The 7,500-nt window shown below is 33.3% G+C and overlaps 3 non-coding genes across 3 annotated transcripts; 2 read left to right on the top strand and 1 right to left on the bottom strand.

Annotated features, from left to right (window-relative positions):
* The first annotated feature begins 253 nt into the window (after window positions 1-253).
* Window positions 254-337, top strand: TRNAY-GUA (transfer RNA tyrosine (anticodon GUA)). The gene has a single exon. It is a non-coding gene; the product is annotated as a tRNA-Tyr (tRNA).
* A 318-nt stretch (window positions 338-655) lies between these two features.
* Window positions 656-729, top strand: TRNAD-GUC (transfer RNA aspartic acid (anticodon GUC)). Its single transcript has one exon. It is a non-coding gene; the product is annotated as a tRNA-Asp (tRNA).
* A 3,080-nt stretch (window positions 730-3,809) lies between these two features.
* On the bottom strand, window positions 3,810-3,881 carry TRNAC-GCA (transfer RNA cysteine (anticodon GCA)). Its single transcript has one exon. It is a non-coding gene; the product is annotated as a tRNA-Cys (tRNA).
* Between the last annotated feature and the right edge of the window lie 3,619 nt (window positions 3,882-7,500).

Raw genomic sequence — 7,500 nt, 5'->3', positions numbered from 1 at the left:
AATGAAAGAAAGAAAAATACGTCGAATTGCATCATATTAGTCCATTATATTTATTTTATATTGACAATTTCAAAAAACTATTCATACTATGATCATAGTATGATGGCAGTCGGGCAAGTATGCCCCCATCGTCTAGTGGTCCAGGACATCTCTCTTTCAAGGAGGCAGCGGGGATTCGACTTCCCCTGGGGGTAGGGTACTACGAAAGGAAGTTGATCATGGATTATCAACAAGCTTGGAATTGATTCTTCCCGGGTCGATGCCCGAGCGGTTAATGGGGACGGACTGTAAATTCGTTGGCAATATGTCTACGCTGGTTCAAATCCAGCTCGGCCCAATATATCGCGTATCCACCATAAAATGATATAACCTATTTGTCCTTCTACAGAAATACTTGACTTGATATGAAAGAATAAAAAAAAAAACTCTTTTTTTATTCATTGACAGATTGATAATCAATCAATTTTACAATAACGAAAAAATAAATATTAATCCATGCTTCTCACACTAAAGTCCATGTCTCCGCGCATATCAATCTATTACTTTATTACTCGCGTCTCTGTCTGGTAGAATATGACAATTCGAATCAAAAATCTACATAGAAAGGTTTGAAGGAAATTAAATCAACAACATATGTTGTACACTTTATTTCCCTGGGATTGTAGTTCAATTGGTCAGAGCACCGCCCTGTCAAGGCGGAAGCTGCGGGTTCGAGTCCCGTCAGTCCCGATGGATCCAAATCCAATAAAAAAAAAATACATCAATTAATCTCTTCCTTTCCTGTGAAAGAGAGAACAAATAACATAACTGAATTTTATTCCAAACGGGATCTCTCTTATTTTTTTTCCACATTTTTCAACAAAAAAATATGGGAATTTTGATTTCTTCAACGAGTACTAATTGATGGGAGAAAGACATATGTGCCATATGTGAATTACCACAATTATTGGTAGCATCATATTCAGGATTCGAAGGCGTACTGGGTCTAGTTGATTACGCCCGATTTTTCTAATGAAATAGAGTACTATACGTTTCCGGAAAGCACATACATAAAGGGAATTTGGACGATACAAAATAAAGTTTACATAGTAAACTTTGATCTAATTTTTCGTCTGAAAGCAAAATATATCCGTTCTGGCTCCGATTTTTTGTAACCTCAATTAGTAAATTCAATTACTAATTTGAATTTGAAATAATCTATCTTATTAAAATTTAACACTTAACTTTTGATATATACGTCCCACTACTAATTCAAGGAAAGAGGATATTAATACAAACAAGGATCCCATCTATCTCTCTTAGTGAGGTAATTAAGAATTTTTGAAAGTTTAAGTTTCGTTTTTATTTCTTTTTTTTAAGAAGATTTTATAAGTACAAAAAAAGGAAGGAGTTTAGTTCGAACCTACCTCCTTTTCCTTTTTTGAATTTCGCTGCTATTCTTTGCTTGAGTTTGTTTATAAACAATGTAAGGGTAAAGGTAGTCTGATGAGACTTCATCAGATGATTGCATTGAATAAGAGGGCAGTAGATTATAGAAAAGAAAGAATGCAAAAAATTATAAATAAAAAAAAGTAACGAAATTCTTGATTGCATCAGGAATCCCATTTTGTTTAAATTCGGTATGGATAAAAGATCTTCCTATGTTATACTATTCAATTCTCGACGATGAATCGATTTGATAGCTCCGATATTGTTATTCATGATATTTTAATACGATTCGATATCATCGAGATGCAACGCATCCCCTTGAATTTACAAGCGAAACATTTATCATCTCTATGGGATTAAATCCCGAGTTATTGCGAATAAAAAATGAAACGATGATATTATGGAAGTAAATATTCTCGCATTTATTGCTACTGCACTGTTCATTCTAGTTCCGACCGCCTTTTTACTTATAATATACGTAAAAACAATCAGTCAAAGTGATTAATTTGAATTAACCTTGACGTTTTAGTTCTTATCAATGATTGAAGATAAGAAAAATGAAAAGCATTAAAATTTCGCGTCTCTAAATGAAATTGGCGGACTAGAATTATCAGTATTCTACGAGAGAAGTATTCGATAAGATCCGATAGTATGGTAGAAAGAAATATATGAATCCTTCTACCATACTATCTATTATTGTTATTGAAGTGTATAAATATAAAATTGTACTCTATAAAAATAGAGGTTGAATATCGATCAATTTGAATATAGATGAATATACAATATATATCTTTCTATTTATATATAGATATCATATCAATTACATATATGTAATATTAATCTAATATACATAGTGGCCCAATTCTATTTCTTTGCTTCATAATTCATGTTGATTAGAATGAATCTGAAATCAAATAATCGAAAGGCCACTAATTTTTTTTTAGCATTCGAAAGAAGTAATTGATTGAGCAGTTGACAGATGATCCAGGAGTTCGGTTCCATGGGAACTTTTTATCTTCGGATTTCGAAAAGAATTAGCAAACCCCATTTTTATTTAACGTTTGAAGCATGATATGAAATGAGTTCCCTAAAACAAGAAAAAATCCTATTTTGAAAATAACTAAAATACTAATAATAATAAATAAAAGAAGTGGTAAGCACGTAATATGTGGGTGGCTACCCCGAGGTACTATCTTATTATGAGGTAGTATATTATTATGCGTAGTATCTCATTGGACAACCACTATGTCTATGTTCTTTCGTGTTGAAAGTATGGATCCACTTAAAAACTTATAATCCGAACTCTTTTTTTTTTTACTTTTCAAAATAAAAGAAAAAAAGTTTTGCAGAACGATCTATAAAATAAACCAAAAACAATACAGTTTTATTTTTCAATTAGTAGTACTTCTAGAGTCCACTTCTTCCCCATACTACGAGGGAAAGAGAAAATGTAAAGACTACCATTAAAGCAGCCCAAGCGAGACTTACCATATCCATGTGAATTATGTCCCCTATCTCTATGAATATAAAAGAATTATTCCATTATTGCTCACTAATAATTATTATTCACTAATAATAGTGGAATCACTAGCGCATAGTCAAAAAGAGATTCGGGCACAACACCATTGATGAAACAATACAAAAAATCGAATTATCCCAAGTTATTATATGATTTCTAGTATAATCGAAAAAATTCAGTACAAATAAATAAAAGAGGCAGAAAAACTCTTGGAAGTATCAAAAGAATGTTAGTAACATGTAGGAATAATAAGACCTAGTCTTTCTTTTGTTGTCCTGCATTTCATTACATTAAGTAAAAAGTCTCAAAATAGAGAATCAAGATAGTATCTATCACATAACCCTACTATTATTCCTTTCTCATTTGATCTAATCTTTACTGTCCCCCCCGATTGTTTCATAGAGACAATCGGAAGATGGGATGGCCTATTACATGCGTGGTTAGAGCTTATCGAAAAGAAATAAGTTCTTTTTTTAAGATTAAAATAAAAAAAAAAGCCAATTATTCATTCAATATAATATTGATTGAATGCTCGAGTACTCAGATACTTTCATGAGTCCGTATATCAAGTATCTTCCTCCTTTCCGTAAGGAAAAATGAAATTATATTCCCTAATTCAAGACCCAATGAGTAGACACTACATTAGTAGTCGAAGGGCTATCATCTCAAGATTTAACGATTATTTTTCATTACTCTACTAAATTCTGGAAACGAAACCTATACGCAAGGATTTATAACATTTTAGAGAACCCCAACGATGCTTAGAATCAAGCAAATCTAAAGATGCTTTTCTTCTAAAAAAAATGATAAAGTTATATCAGCAAAACAGAAGAGGGTATTTTGATTCTTTTGTTTGTTGCTGAGGCGACACCCGGATTTGAACTGGGGAAAAAGGGATTTGCAGTCCCCCGCCTTACCGCTCGGCCATGCCGCCAAAACGATACAAAATATTGGATTGGCTCTATCTCTTAGATAGATAGTATCTTACAACACACAATATCTAAAACGAAAAACCGCAAAACTTTGCTTTTTCTATTGAAAAAAAAATGTGGATTTTCATTCACAAAAGCAAAAAATCAGGACAAATGGGAACCGTTAACTTTAACTATTGACTGTGAATTCATAAATGATTCTTGGATTGAAATTGCAAATTCGGTTTCCCTAATGATATAAGAAAACAATCCAAAAATGGATACCTTACCTAAATAAATAAAAATTGATAGATAACTAATCATTACTAATCCATCCGTATTGATTCGTTTCCATAACCATAAAAAAATCCTTATTAATGACAATTTTAATAGCGATTATGAGTATATGTAAACCCCAGAACATAAACGATTACTATTATCTAAATCTAATATCTTATATATATATAAGATGTTTATAGGAAATGTTCGGAATTCTGTTTTTAGAATTTTTTTTTCATTATCATTAAATAGAAAATATAAATTTTTGATAGAGTACGACATGTGATGTTCCCCATAGAACTGTAATAAAGGAGGCGATATATATAACTAACTATATATATATATCTGCACATGTTTATTAATAAATACAAGTCCTTATACATACTTCAATCGCATTCTACGAATTCTACTAAAAAAAATATAGGTATAGGTAAAATATCTCTCTTCTATGCGAATTTTTTTTAACAGTGAAATCTACGAAAAAGTTCCATGTTGTTAAATAAAAAAAATTCTATATTGTTTCTTCAGATCAAATCCCGAATCTATTTATAGTACCCAATCCGATTGGAATATCATAATAATGGTAGAAATTGACTCACTTTTGTTTTGATATAGATATTTTATACAAAACTCCATAATTCTAAATAGAATTTACCAATTCATTTGTAGTTGTTGCAAATTCCAATTTAATTTGAGTATCAAAGTCTCTTTATTCCTACGTTCATATGTATTTCATGCATTACATCTATTACACCTATGAAGTTAGGTAAAATTTCATGTGATTCAGTAAACATAATATAAATTCCATCATTGCTAGATCGATCCATTTTAAGCAAATAATGGGATTTTTTTTATAAATGGGAAATAAATAAAATGCTTGGGGGTGGAAATGAGAGAATGTCTACAATACCTGCGTTTAATCAGATACAATTTGAAGGGTTTTGTAGGTTCATTGATCATGGCTTAACAGAAGAACTTTCTAAGTTTCCAAAAATTGAAGATACAGATCAAGAAATTGAATTTCAATTATTTGTGGAAACATATAAATTGGTAGAACCATTGATAAAAGAAAGAGATGCTGTATATGAATCACTCACATATTCTTCTGAATTATACGTATCCGCAGGATTAATTTGGAAAACCCGTAGGGATATGCAAGAACAAACAATTTTGATTGGAAACATTCCTCTAATGAATTCCCTGGGAACTTCTATAGTAAATGGACTATACAGAATTGTCATCAGTCAAATATTGCAAAGCCCCGGTATCTATTACCGGTCAGAATTGGACCATAACGGAATTTCGGTCTATACCGGCACCATAATATCTGATTGGGGAGGAAGATTAGAATTAGAGATTGATCGAAAAGCAAGGATATGGGCTCGTGTGAGTAGGAAACAGAAAATATCTATTCTAGTTCTATCATCAGCTATGGGTTCGAATCTAAGAGAAATTCTCGAGAATGTTTGCTACCCTGAAATTTTTTTGTCTTTCCTGAATGATAAGGAGAAAAAAAAAATTAGATCAAAAGAAAATGCCATTTTGGAGTTTTATCAACAATTTTCTTGTGTAGGCGGAGATCCGGTATTTTCTGAATCCTTATGTAAGGAATTACAAAAGAAATTCTTTCAACAAAGATGTGAATTAGGAAGGATTGGTCGACGAAATCTGAACCAGAGACTTAATCTTGATATACCTGAGAACAATACATTTTTGTTACAGCGAGATATATTGGCAGCTGCAGATCATTTGATTGGACTTAAATTTGGAATGGGTACACTTGACGATATGAATCATTTGAAAAATAAACGGATTCGTTCTGTTGCGGATCTCTTACAAGATCAATTCGGATTGGCTCTAGTTCGTTTAGAAAATATGGTTAGAGGAACTATATGTGGAGCAATTAGGCATAAATTAATACCGACTCCTCAGAATTTGGTAACTTCAACTCCATTAACAACCACATTTGAATCTTTTTTCGGATTACACCCATTATCTCAAGTTTTAGATCGAACTAATCCATTGACACAAATAGTTCATGGGCGAAAATTGAGTTATTTGGGCCCAGGAGGATTGACAGGGCGAACTGCTAGTTTTCGGATACGAGATATCCATCCTAGTCATTATGGACGCATTTGCCCAATTGACACGTCTGAAGGAATTAATGTTGGACTTATTGGATCATTAGCAATTCATGCAAGGATTGGTGATTGGGGATCTCTCGAAACTCCATTTTATGAAATTTCAGAGAGATTAAAAAAAGTGCGGATGCTTTATTTATCACCAAGTCGAGATGAATACTATATGGTAGCGACAGGAAATTCTTTGGCACTGAATCCAGGTATTCAGGAAGAACAGATTGTTCCAGCTCGATACCGTCAAGAATTCTTGACTATTGAATGGGAACAAGTTCATCTTCGAAGTATTTTTCCCTTCCAATATTTTTCTATTGGAGCTTCCCTCATTCCTTTTATCGAACATAATGATGCGAATCGTGCTTTAATGAGTTCTAATATGCAACGTCAAGCAGTCCCGCTTTCTCGGTCCGAAAAGTGCATTGTTGGAACTGGGTTGGAACGCCAAGTGGCTCGAGATTCAGGGGTTGCCGCTATAGCCGAACACGGGGGAAAGATCATTTATACCGATACTGACAAGATCATTTTTTCGGGCAATGGATATACTCGAAGAATTCCATTAGTTATGTATCAACGTTCTAACAAAAATACTTGTATGCAGCAAAAATCCCAGGTTCACCAGGGTAAATGCATTAAAAAAGGGCAAATTTTAGCGGACGGTGCTGCTACAGTTGGTGGTGAACTTGCTTTGGGCAAAAACGTATTAGTAGCTTATATGCCATGGGAAGGTTACAATTTTGAAGATGCGGTACTAATTAGCGAGCGTTTGATATATGAAGATATTTATACTTCTTTCCACATACGGAAATATGAAATTCAAACTCATGTGACAAGCCACGGACCTGAAAGAATCACTAACGAAATACCACATCTAGAAGCCCGCTTACTCTGTAATTTAGACAAAAATGGAATTGTTATGCTGGGATCGTGGGTGGAGACGGGCGATATTTTAGTAGGTAAATTAACGCCTCAGATGTCGAAAGAATCATCGTATGCCCCGGAAGATAGATTATTACGAGCCATACTTGGCATTCAGGTATCCACTTCAAAAGAAACCTGTCTAAAACTACCTATCGGCGGTAGGGGTCGAGTTATTGATGTGAGATGGATCCAGAAAAAAGGGGGTTCGAGTTATAATCCAGAAATGATTCGTGTATATATTTCACAGAAACGTGAAATCAAAGTAGGCGATAAGGTAGCGGGAAGACATGGAAATAAAGGTATTGTT

This window comes from Cucumis melo, unplaced genomic scaffold (genome assembly GCF_025177605.1).
Source record: "Cucumis melo cultivar AY unplaced genomic scaffold, USDA_Cmelo_AY_1.0 utg000482l, whole genome shotgun sequence".
Classification (NCBI taxonomy): Eukaryota; Viridiplantae; Streptophyta; class Magnoliopsida; order Cucurbitales; family Cucurbitaceae; genus Cucumis; species Cucumis melo.
Note: the sequence above shows the minus strand (reverse complement) of the source record. Positions and strands in the feature narration are given on the sequence as shown.